The 13,670-nt window shown below is 35.8% G+C and overlaps 1 protein-coding gene and 1 pseudogene across 2 annotated transcripts in view; one reads left to right on the top strand and one right to left on the bottom strand.

The window, feature by feature from the left end:
- The window catches only part of MACROD2 (mono-ADP ribosylhydrolase 2), a 2,250,628-nt gene that overhangs the window by 1,353,778 nt on the left and 883,180 nt on the right, over window positions 1-13,670 (top strand). The gene's annotated exons all lie outside the window — the stretch shown is intronic.
- The window catches only part of LOC138152150 (uncharacterized), a 17,600-nt pseudogene continuing 17,241 nt past the window's right edge, over window positions 13,312-13,670 (bottom strand).

Below are 13,670 nucleotides of genomic sequence, written 5' to 3' on the forward strand. Positions count from 1 at the left end.
TCTAATCTAACCCCTACATAGTGATCAGATTGATATTCATAAAGTATAGACCCGATCTTATCTTTGTCTCTTCCTGTCCCACCCTTCCAAATAAACTTCACTGGCTGCAAGTAGACTCTAGTTGATATCTAGTAGACCTAGTAGACTAGCAGATAAAATGCACCCTTCTCTGACTCTAGTCTGCCTTTCTAAGCATTGTATTTATATTCTAACCAAACCAGCCCACTTGTTTTTCTTAGTACCCAGCAATCCATTACCATTTCCTGCTTCTGAACCTTTGTGAGTCTACACAACCCTGTTACCTTCTTAACTTAAAATTCCTTGTGCCCTTGCAATCTTTTTTTGCAGGGATGAGGAGGCCTTTCCTGCATCGCCTAGAGTTCAATTAGGAATAGTTAGGTGGGGTAGTGGATAGAGTAGTGGCCTGTAGTCAGGAGTTCAAATCCAGCCACAGACACTTACTAGCTGTGTCCCTGTAAAAAGTAGTTAACCTCTGTCTGCCTCAGTTTCCTCAATTATAAAATGGGGATAATTACAGCACTTACCTCACAGGGTTGTTGTGAGAATAAAATAGATATTTATTTATAAAGCATAATGCTTCACACCTAGGAGGAGTTTAATAAGTGTTTGTTTTTTTCCCTCTCCTTTTTAACTAAGGTCTTAAAGACTGCTTGTGGAGATGTTTTCTCAGGTTCTTCATTAGAACAAGGACAGAAAGATCTGGGGATGGTAAAATCAGATGAGATATTTAAATGCTAGCACATAGGCGATATATAAATGCCTATTTTCCCCCCAACCACACCAACATTTTTATACACACACACACGCATGCACACACATATCCTACCCCCTAGAATGAAAACTTCATGAGGCCAACAACTGTTTCATTTTTGTCTGTTGTCATTCAGTCATTTTCAGTAATATCTGACTCTCAGTGCCTCCATTTGGGGGTTTTTCTGGCAAAGACATTGGAATGATTTGCCATTTCCTTCTACAGCTCATTTTACAGATGAGGAAACTGAGGCAGACAGGGTTAAGTAACTTGCACAGGGTCACATAGCTAATAGGTGCCTGAGACCAGATTTGAACTCAGGAAGATGAATCTTCTTGACTTCAGGTCCTACACTCTATCCACTGTGCCACCTCAATGCCCCATTTTTCTTTTTCTTCCTAAGCTATGATTTCATCTTTATAGGGCAGTATTTAGTATGGAAATTTCTACTAATTCAGCTTGGAAGTTTTCCTGCAATTCATATACTACATCTCCCCCACCTCCCACCCCTCCCCCATACACACACACTGCCTTAGATACTCTAAGGTTAAAAGGCTTGCCTTGGGTCACAAAATCAGAGTGTCAGACATGGGATTTGAACCCAGCTCTTCTGACTCTGAAGCCAGCTCTTTTAAGTAGGACCCAATATAGCCTCTCATGACTTTTACATCATCAATGCTTAATTAATATTTTCTTATTGAATTGATGTGAATGCAACTATTCACAATCACCAATTGTCTATTATTATACATCCATCTTTTATGCTAGATTTTATTAATACACAAAATAAAGGGAAAAATTAATTCAAACTGGGATAAACTAACATCTGACTAAGTTAAATTAAATTACTAAGGTAGGGGCATATAGGTGCGTGTTCAGTAGATAGAGTGACAGGCCTGGACTCAGGATGATCTGAATTCAGAACTGGCTTCATATACTTAATAACTGTGTGACCCTGGGCAAATCTTTTAACCTCTGTTTACCTCCGTTTTCTTATCTGTAAAATGGGAATAATAATAGTGTCTACATTCCAAGGTTGTTGTTGGTATCAAATGACATCATAATGGCAAAGTGCCTTGCATATAGTAAGAGCTATATAAATGTTAGCTATAATAACAACAACAGTATTATAAGTTGGGTTCTGTGGATTGCTATTTTTAAAAATTCCTTTGAATCGTATAAAATATCCCCAAATCACCCACTCTTCTTTTTGAATCAATGTAAATGTTAACCCTTTAATGAGTGCCTGGTACTCTCTTTCCTGTTCCCAAAAATCCTTGCCCTGGTTCCATTTCTCTACTCTAACTTGGCTTTTATCACTGTTGTATTCTCCTTTTCATGCCCTCTAAAGTCCATTTTCCTGCCTGGTTGAGTATGCCTAACTTTAAAGAGAACAGCAGATCAATTATCCCAAATATTCTTGGCTTCTACTATACCAATATCCCTTAGGTTATTCATGGCAGTTTACCAATGCCTTAGAGTATTTAACAGGGACCTAGAGAGAGACTAGAGCAACTGAGGTGAGAAAGACAGTGATAAATTACCTTTGAAGAATCATCAGGGGCAGAGAAATGAAGCTGCCTAAAATTGATGTGAAATACTTTGTTGTACCTAAGCTTTCTTTAAGTTCTTCCTTCTTTGAACTTTAATATAAATGCTGTGGTATATTCTGGCATATTCTTTTCAAAGTTGATGAAGCATAAAGATCTTGGGATTAAAAGTCTCAAGACCTGCAGTTTATTTCTTACTCAATTTGATAAACATCTATTAAGTACCTACTATATTATGTGCCAGGTATTAGGTATGCAAAACCAAAAATGAAATAAGTCCTGTCCTCAAGGGGTTTTACAATCTATGAAGAAAATGACATGTATACAGATAAGTAAACAATACACACACACAGAGTAAACACAAAGTAATTTGTGGCCAGGTATCAGGAAAGTTCTAGTGTGGGAGGTAAAATTTGAGCTGAGCTTTTAAGGGAACTGGGAATCCCAAGAGCTGGACATGAATAGGAAGAAAGAAGAGGTGCAAAGCTGAGTAGACCAGTTGTCTGGATGTAGAAATTGAGAGGAAGTGATTTAAAGTGTTGAAAATAAGTTGGAAGGAGATTATGGAGAACATTAAATGTCAATGACAGGAGTTTCTATTTCACAGGGAACCACTGAAGCTTCTTGGATAGGGAAGTTACATGGTCACATCTGTGCTTTAGGAATGTCATTTTTGACACTTTTGTGCAAAATGGATTGGATTAATTAGTAAAGTAAAATAATGTCCCACTTGCTTGAGTGGTGACACTAGAGAGTAATAACAAACAAATCTCTTTCATTCAGTCTGTGAGAAGAGAATGATGTATTATTTATTCCATTTGTAGGTATCATAAAATTTTAGAACTTATCAAGACCTAAGAGATCGCCTTTTTATATATAAGGAAATCTAGTTCCACAGAAGTGAGATGATTTGCCCAAGGTCATATTAATTACTGAAAGAGGTTCCTCCCCTCCACATTTTTTTTCATTTTTTCTCAATACAACCTCAGTGAACTCATCAGTGCTCATTCCCATGGGTTCAATTATTATCTCTATGTAGATTACTCCTGAATTTTTATAACCAGCCTTTAACTCTTTCTTGAACTCCAGTTCCAGATGTCTGCTAGACATCTCCACCTGGATGTCCCAGAGGAGTCTCAAACTCACTATGTCCTGAATAAAAATCATTATCTTTCCTCCCAAAACCTTCTCCTCTCCTTAATTTATCTATTTCTGGGGAGGGTACATATGACCATTTGATAGCCACTCAGGTTTGCAACCTCACAATATGTTCAATTCTTTTGTCTCCCTTATTTGCATTTCCATTCAGTTACCAAATCTTGTTATTTCTAACTCCACAATATCCCACCCAGTAGCCCTCTTCTCTCCACTAATTTGACTAAAACTCCTAGATCTCTTTCCCTTGAACAGTTATCTAACCATGACTTCCCTACCCTGAATTTGTGAAGCTGATTTTTTTGAACCCAAGTATTGTTAGCTTTTAGGAAAAATCTAGCCTAACCAGTGTAGTACTATCACATATGCCTTTATTCAGATCACTGATAAAAATGATAAACTACACAAGGCCAAGCACAGATCTCTGGGTACTCCACTGGAGATGTCCTATCATATTGACATTGAATCTTTATTCTTTGAATTTTTCTGTCCAATTAGTCATAAATTTGTATAAAAATATTATTTAGTCTCATTTCTCCATCTTTTCCATGAGAAGAACATGCAATATTTTATCAAAAGCTTTGACAAATTTAAACTATATAGACATTATTCTTCTGATCCAGTACTTTAGTAAATTTGTTTTAAAAAATTCCTCTGGCATTACTTATTTTTGATAAATCCATGATGGTGCTTTGTAATCACCAGTTAAAAAAAATATTCCCTAACCCTCTCTTCAGTGATGCATTTTAGAATCTTCAGAAGCATCAAATACATAGGCTGATAGTTTGAAGAAATTTTATCTTCCTTTGTTTTGAAAATTGGAAAAATATTTGACTTTTGCCAATTTTGTGGAACTGCTACTGTGTTCAACCATCTTTCAAGTGCTGCTGATGTTGGATAAGCAATCATACCTGCCAGTTCTTTTACTCTCTAAGTGAATAGCTCATCTGGGCAAGGCAACTTGAAATCATCAAGGACAACTAATTGCTGTCTTACTCTCTCCTTCTTTATGCTGTGTACCAGTTCCTTGCTAGATATTTTTGTTTGGTCATGTCCAATATAGTGGATGTTTGCCTTGTCAGAGGAAACAGAAACAAAAATAATAATTGAGCCATCTCTGTCTTTTCCCTATTGTCAGTTATCTGTAGACCATGTCCTCCAAGTAAAGGCTCTTTCCATTCTGACAGGTGTGACCACATCACTGACCAGGTCAATAAACTCCAGTTGACTCCCTATTAACTCTGGAATCACAGACTCCTCTATTTTTACAACCTGGTCCCAACCTGCCTTTCTAGAAATATTATACATTACTATCCTTCACACAACCTATGGTCTAAGCCAACTGGCCTTTTTGATATTCCTTACTCATCACACTCCATAGGACTTCATTCATCTTCCCTCCTCACCCCTGCCTTTTAGATGTCTAATTTCCTTTAAAGTTCATATCAAAATCTACCTCATATAAGAGGCCTTTTCTGATCCCCTGCAGTTACTTGTTCCTTCTCTCCAAAATTACATTGCATTTTTTTGTGTATGCTTATATGCATACAACCTTGTCTGCCCTAATAAGTTATAAGTTCTTTGAGGACAAAGACTGTTCCATTTCTGTCTTGTTATCCCTAGCACCTGGCACATTGCCTAGCATACAGTTGTCACTTGCTAGCTGATTGATTGATTGATCATAAGAAGTAGAATTTTAATACCTTTCCATAGTGGGTATTCAGAGACAATGTGGTGAGTTAATAGATGAATGAACGAATGATTAGCATTTTTTCATCCTGCCTTTCAGTTGCCTTTTGAAAAACACCAAATTGGGACAGCTAGGTGGTGCAGTGAGTAGAGCAATGCCCTGGAGTCAGGAGGACCTGAGTTCAAATCCAGCCTCAGACACAACACAAAAAACTAGCTGTGTGACCTTGGGCAAGTCACTTAACCCCAATTGCCCTCCCAAAAAAGGCAAAAAAAAAAAAAGAAAAGCACCAAATACATTATGTTTTACATTAGGCATTGATGTGTTCCATTTTTGTTTTCCTGCTATGACATCCTGTAGAATTCTAGTCAGGGTTACAGGATGATATAGAAATTTGTATTTTAGACATATATCTAAGAAACTTTATTATTTCACATAACTTAAAGAAGAGAGAGTAGAATTTCCATGACTACTTAACTGCCATCTCACAAATCCTACTCCAACTTCTGAGACACAAGACATCTTATAACCTATTTTTCTGTGCTATACTCAAGCAACCTCTTGTCCATCTCTCAACAATCACATACTCACCAAGGTCTATTATCAGATCACTTGGGCTCTATCATAATACATTATCTAGTTATGTCTTCTTTGTATGGTAGCTACTGTTCTTCTCTATTCAATGAAGTATATAGCCTGTGTTTTCCTCCCTTCTTTGGTTCAACACCGTTTCAAGATAAATAGTCATTAATCCTTAAAATGTGGCTCCATCTCCTACCAAGAAATGGTTGGGTAGGGAATGGAAATTGTTTCTCTCAACTTTCCTTAAGACACAGGTACCTTATTACATTTTGTGCTGTTAGACCTGAGCCTGTTCTAGCCCACAGCTACCTCACTCATCGGAGCCTTTGGCAATAAATTGGCTATATCTTGGTCACCAAACATCATGTCTTATTAAGTTGTAAGCTCCTTTAGAACAGTGTCTGTGTTGTATCTATCTTTGCATTCCAAGCTCCCAATATGATACCTCAGATATAGAAGGTACTTAAATATTTGATCATTTGAATTGAATTCTAGAGCTTTTGTCATTGAGTGTTTACACTGGGCATTTCTTCAGGAAAGCCCTGATTGTGTAGACTAAGGTGGGTAAAATATTTCTTCTGTATTTGCTAAAAGGAATTACTGCATTGTAATTTGCTATATTTATTTATTTAATTAATTTATTTATTTAATATATTTATATTTATTAGAAGGGAAAGCCCTTCTAGAATATAATTACATTTTAGATGTTAGTGTCTAAGTAAGTTAGTCTATTGTAATATTTATGGAAAGGGTAATCTTTTCCAATTCCTCTCTCACTGTACTGTTAATATTTAAGCAATTTCTTACTTTAGGGACCTCATTTTTGAAAGTATACTATATTAATAACGTCTGTGTAATTCTAGTTAATAGATTGGTCAGCATGGGTAAGCTTCCTCAGTATTTGTATGGCAGTTCCTTGGAGTGGTCTTATCTGTACTGTAGACAACAGGCCATGAATTTCCTCTTGTCTTAGCATTTTGGACTACCCATCCAGGGAGTGTGATTTTACTTTGTCATTTTCATATAAATATGGCTTTTTTCCCCTCTCTTTTCTTTATGAAGAAATATTTTTACTGTTTACCACATTTGGGATTTCCAGACTGCTTCTGGAAATTATAAGAAAAGCATATTTTAATGGATTCCATTTGCCCAGAATGCTACAGTGGAGGGCTTATTTTATTAAATTATATATTTGGGTGTTTAAAATGTATTTTGTGATTTATGTAACAAATATATAGTCCTAAATATAATGCATAGGCTAATAAATTTGTTGACTGAGTTTATACCTGAAGCTAGGTGAATGGGAGGAGGGTGTGGGATAAGTAGTAAGTAGAAGTAGGAAAGCATCTTGGCATTAAAAACCTTCTATAACCTTTAATCATAAATGCAAATCTATGTTTATTTAGAAAAGAGACTGAATGCTCTCACATTGACATGGGATCACAGATCTTAATTTAAGTACTGTGCAGGTTGAATTTAAGATGTAGGGCTAAAGTTATTTTACTGCAGGATACTACCAAAATCCTCCCTCAAAAACTCCATGGGAATACATGGATACTTTATTTAAATATTTGTATAAATTGTCAAGTACTTTAATCAGTCAACATATTCACATCAATGCATTTCTTGTCTACTATGTGCCAGACCCTGGTATATATAGAAAAAAAGTGAAGCAGTCCCTTCCCTCAAGGAGATTATATTTCATTAGAGGAGACAGCATGTATATATTCTAGTATTTATAAAGTAAATATAAGAAAATTTTGGTGGTTTAGGGACACACAGACAGCTTTAGGGAACAACAAAGAAATTTTTTAACAGCTTTGAAGATGACTAGGGATTCCAAGAGGCATATGCAAGAAGGAAGAACATGAGAAAGAACCTATGCAAAGACTCGGTGATGGCAGATGGAGTATCATGGGAGGGTTTGGCCTTTCTGATGCAGGAAATGCATCTATCCATGCCTTCTCATCCTATGTACTTCTTGTCTGAGTCCTATCTTTCTATAAAGTCTACACTGAGGATCTACCCAAAGCTAGAGGGATCATCCTATCTTTGGTCTTTATGGATAGCACTTCTTACCATATTAACATAATTTAGTCTTTATAGCACATTGATTATTGCATGATCAATTCTTATTGATTTTAAACACTTGTTGCTAAATGTAGAGCCAATGTAGTATTCACAGCACCAACGGTCCTTTTAAATGTGTCTGCCTAGTGCTCAATTACAAAATATAACAGACTCTCCATATATAAAACAGAAACAAAACATTTATTCAGACAGCAGAAAACCAAATCCCAAAACCAGTAAGCCAATTCCATCATAGTAGCAAAGAAGTTAATAAACCATAACAGCACAGAGAGTCACAGCATCCTTTAGCTTTCTCATAAACCAACATAAGCCTATCTATCACAGCAGGCAGCAAAGACCAACATTTACTCACAAGCCTAACTGTCTCCCTAGGCTTCCTCCTCTCCTCCCACCATGTCTAGCTGCTTTTACTCCCAGCTTCCTGTGGGCTCTGCTCCACCCTTCAGCAAACTTCTCCCACCACAGGCTACATGTAATGACATTCAACCTATTAGGGAGCAGGGTATATTTCCAAAGCTGGGAAGGTCTTCAGATTCCCTTAGGCTTATTAAGGGGCAGGGAGGATCTTCACATTACCATTACCATTACAGGGCGATTCAAAGGAAACAGATTGCCTCAAAGTACTCTTTGCGAACTCTATTTGCCATGATCTCACTACAGAAACATAGATATGAAAGGGGAAACAAAGCAAAACAAAACATGATAAATGATAATTTCATATGTCAGTCATTGCATTAAGATCCAGGTCTACAAATAAAACTATCAAGGTGGCCCTTGCCCTAAAGGAGCTTACATTCTGGTAGGAATGTTGATGGATCAGTTATTAACAATTTATTCTTTAGAATAATCTAGACAGGATTTTAATAGGCTCCCCAGAAATTCCTATAGAATTTTTCTGGTGCTTTCTTTTAGAGACTTTCACACAAACATTAATATAGAAATATTACCATTTGTATTGAGTTTATTGACCATGATGTGATCCTGTGTGATCAAAGAGATGAATTATTATGAATATTATCACCATTATTAACTGACTTGCTCTATGGTGGAAGTGCATGTCATCAAGAAGTTAAATAGTACATATATGGTGGCTTGGTACTTTGGAAACAGCATACTGGATTTTGAGTCAGAAGGGTCAATAGTCAATAATCACTTATTAATCTCCTGCTGTGTGGCAGGCACTGTGATAAGCTCAGGGAATGTGAAAAAAGGGGAAAAAAAACAACCTGCTCTCGAGGAGCTTACAGTCTAATCAAGGAAGACAACACACAGAAGAAAGCCGAAGAAGCAGAGTGGGGAAGGTACTGCCAGGGAAGGGACACTGTTGATTAGTTTTAAGACAAAGATGAATTAGAAGACTATCTCTTACCTCTTGAGTCTTAGAATCCAATAGAGAAAATAAAACATTTACTCATAAATGTTAATCAAATGTAATTATGTGAGAAGAGCCCAACAAAATACTTCAGGAATTCAGAGGAGGGAGAAACAGATTTCTGCTCATGAGTTAGAGGAGGAAGGAACTCACAGAAAGCTTCTCTGAAGGAGGAGTAGAGATAGCATTTGACTTAGGTTTTGCCAACCCAGCAATTCAATGCAATGATAGAAAGCAAGTTCATATTTCCCTAAAGGTTTTTAAGATGTTTCCATTATTTTCTAGCAATTATCTTTCTTCCAAGACCCAGCCAAATATCACCTCTTCCAGGAAGTCTTCCTGATCCTTAGGGGGCAGAAATGATCCTTCTTCCCTTAACATATTTTATACAGCTTCATTCATACCTAGCTTTCCCATTTTTCATATTCTGTATTCTATTATGGTTATTTGTTTACTATCATATTTCACCTATTAGATTGTGGAATCCTAAAGCATAGAAATTGTCCCAGTTGTTTTATTTTATTTACTTATTCTCCACTGTACCTAGCAACAGAATCACTTAGTACTTGTTAAATATTTGTTGAAGATAACCATTTACAGGACAAGACAATAGGACAACTATTTAATCATATGCCTTTAAACAAATGGACATCCATCTAAATTGTTTTGACTGGTAGGTGACATGCATTGTACAAGTTTGTCATTGATTGAAACTAAGTGAGTCTTAGGAAAACAGATGTGGCCGTGAATCTATAGCTGATTCTCTTGTCCTACATCTTACACTGAACTGATCGTTAACATGGGGCACTCATGCAATGCCTCAGTTCAAAAATGAAATAACAATATTATAATAATGCTCACAATAGAACCTTTGTGGGAGAGAGTTGTTTACATATCTTTTATACCAAAACAACCAATTGCTTTGATCACTTCAATCTATTAAACTTCTACTGGGTTGTTTTGACATGTAGAGACACAGTCTAAAATGCCTTTTTTTTCCCGGTTGAATGCCCCCTTTCTCTTTTTAACTGATAAAGGAAATGAGTATTAGTTTCCCTGGGAAGGCACATTGAGAGGACTGGGTGAATTATAATCTATTATGTAAGGTGTCCCAAAAGTCTTAGTGTAGTTTATCTATTTAAAAAAAAAGGTACTAAGATTTTGGGAACATCATGTATATATTGAAGTTTTTTATGGTTATTTCTTAATGCAAGTATTATGTGCATGGATAATGATAAAATATTTCTTCCTCTTACTGAATTTTATTTCCTTGGTCCAAATATGAAATAATTCTTTGTTTTAATGGACTAATGAAATTCAATTTAATTTCCTAAATTCCTGATTCTCATTCTTCTCTTCATCATTTGCCACTCTTTCCCCTGGATACTCTCTCCTTTTTACATTTCCCTAACACTGATTCTCTTGATTTTCTTCTTTCCTCTCTGATTGCACTTTATAAGATTTCTTTGCTAGGTCATAATCACGTTCTCTTCTTGTCACACTGATGGGTGAGTGAACCTCAAGGTTCCATCCATGGACCACTTCCCTTCACTCTCATACTCAATGACTTCATCAGCTCCCATGAGTATAATTATAATTTCTATCCTGATGATTACTAAATTTACATTTGCATCCCTAATCACTCTATAGAGTTCTAGTCACAAATTACAAACTACATATTAGACATTTCAAAATGGATTTTAAAAAAAGTTTTAGAACAAATAAATCCAATAAAGCTGAGGATTAAAAGGGAAGCAATTATCTGATAAAGGTATCATTTTCAAAATTCATAAGACACTGATTCAAATTCAAAAGAATAAGGACCATTCTTTGGTTTATAAATAGTGTAAGGATATAAACAATTCTGGAGGGAAGAAACCCAGACCATATCTATATGTATATGTATGTGTATATCTATATCTGTATCTACATGTATATATATACATACATATATATATGAAAATGCTCCAGATCACTAAAAATTAGAAAAATGTAAATTAAAACAATTTTGAGATTCCATCTCCCACTCATCAAAATGACAAAGATAACAAAAATGGAAAATGATAAATATTGTAGGGGCTGTGGAAAAGCAGGCACATTGATATACCGCTGGTGGACCTGAAATGGGTACAACCATTCTAGAAAGCAATTTCTAAACATTGAGCTATTTACAATAGCTATGTAATTGGTCTTCAATTCCCTCCCCAGTTGAATCCATCCTCAAGTTAATTACCAAAGTGATTTTCCCAAAGTGCAGTTGTGATCATTTTATTCCCCTGCTCAGGTAAACTCCAGCAGTTCCTTAGTGCTTCCAGGATCAAATAAAACTCCTCTTTTTAGAATTTAAAGCTTTTCACAACCTAGACCAATCCCACTTTTCTAGTCTTGTTGCATATTACTTCCCTTCACACATACTATCATTCAGCCCAACTGATCTTCCTCTTCCTCTCTTGGCACTACCTTCCCTTTCCAAGTGCCTTATTCTGACTGTCCCCCATAACTAGAATGTACTTTCCTCTCACATCCACTTAAAATCCTAGTTTCCTTCAAATTTTAGCTCAGACTCTACAGTTCTTGAATGTAGACTTTCATTTCATTGATTCCTTCAGTGATTAGTGCTTTCCTGTCAAATCATTTTGTATCTATTTTTATATGTCTACATATATACATTACATGCATGCATGCATGCATACATACATACACATGTTATCTCTCATGGTTGGAAAGTAAGCTTCTTGAAGGCAGAGGCTACTTCATTTATTTCTTTAAAATCCCAGGCTGGAACAGTGTCTGGTACAAAGTAGATACTTAATAAATGTGCTTTGATTGATTAATTCAGCAATTAAGTATTAGTTACCTACTGTATATAAAGCAATATACTTACCAGAGACCAAAAAAAATTTAAAAAGGCAAAAGTCACTCTCCTCTAGGAGAATTCTCTTCTCAGCTTTTGTTTTCTATAATATACCACCTTTTATTATGTGAACTTGAGGTTTCATTTCAGGAAATTGTATAATTGCTACTAGAATGATATTTCTCTAATGTAGCATGAAATAAATTTAGCAAATATGCAACGGCCTTATTTTTTTTATCCTGACTAGTAGGGGAAGCTAAGTTTGCCCATGAGCTCTACTTGATCTAACATATGTGTATATGCATACACACAAACATATATGTATATGTGCACATATATGTGACTGAACAACAGCACATAGTACACATTTCTTAAATGCTTATTGTATTATATTATTGTGGGCACTCATTTCATTTAAATACTACTTAGCATATTTATTAAGGATTTTGTCTTCTGAACCAGAAGCTTTTAAGTAAGGAGGCTGTTTACTGAGTCTATGTGGTGCAGTACAAAAAGTGTAGAAATTGGAGGCAATAGGCTTAGGTGCCTGTCTTAGCTCTGCCACTTATTTTGTAGCTTTGTGAACTTGGACAAGTCTCCCAGAATTTTAGTTTCTTCAGTTTTAAAATGGGCCTGATGATTCCTGCTCTTCCTAACTAAGAGGGCTGTTTTGAGGATCTAAAGACATGTAAAATGCTTTATTACCTTGATTAATAGGTTATATATATTTGAATTATTAATTAAGCACAGTGCTTTGGAACATGCTTTCACTTCATGTAGGCCCCTAGGCACACTAACTTAATAAAGTTTTTTGGCAGCCTAAAAAAATATCTACCTCTCAGTATACCCAGGTTATAACCAGGAGGTAACAACTGACATGGATATAGGAACATAGGAAGGGAATTCTATTTAAAAAAAAAATCTCTGGTTCAAATGCAGATGGGCTCAGTGGGTTCGTTCTTAGTCTTAACCATGTGGGATAGGGAGTGGTTTAATTCTCTTTGTAAAGTTATTTGCATATTATTAAGCTTAAATTCAATATTCATAATCTTTACTATCAATCAAATAAACATTTCAAATATATATTTTAAACATCCTATGCAGGTAGGCTTTCTTGTTTAAAATAGTTTCTTTATTAAAGCACCTTATCTTGAAAATAGCTGAAGTTGCTTAGTGCAGAGGTAATGAAGCTAGAAAATCTCAAGTGAATTTTATCTTTTAAAAAATTGAGGAAAAAGAAAAAAGTTAAGGAAATTCACAGATGTTAGAAATTGGCATGGCTCTATCTGGGACCACCTGTGCACTACTCTTCCTGGCATTTCTTCTTTTGTCTTCTTCTACCACTTTCTTTGAAAATCCAGAAGCTCCCTTGAATCTGTAACAGCAAGAGCCGCAGACAAAAAAGGCAAATGGCATTCTCCTTACTTATCAGTGACAAATAAAATCAGAGGATGTGTGGATAAAGAAAGGATTGGAGGTAGAGGACCTTAACATCTGATGTAGCAGCAATATGCTACATTTTGAGAGAGAGAGAGAGAGAGAGAGAAGAGAGAGAGAGAGAGAGAGAGAGAGAGAGAGAGAGAGAGAGAGAGAGAGAGAGAGAG

The sequence above is a fragment of the Petaurus breviceps genome, unplaced genomic scaffold (assembly GCF_028583685.1).
Source record: "Petaurus breviceps papuanus isolate PSGF00001 unplaced genomic scaffold, PetGlider_PUasm1.0 90919, whole genome shotgun sequence".
Taxonomy (NCBI): Eukaryota; Metazoa; Chordata; class Mammalia; order Diprotodontia; family Petauridae; genus Petaurus; species Petaurus breviceps.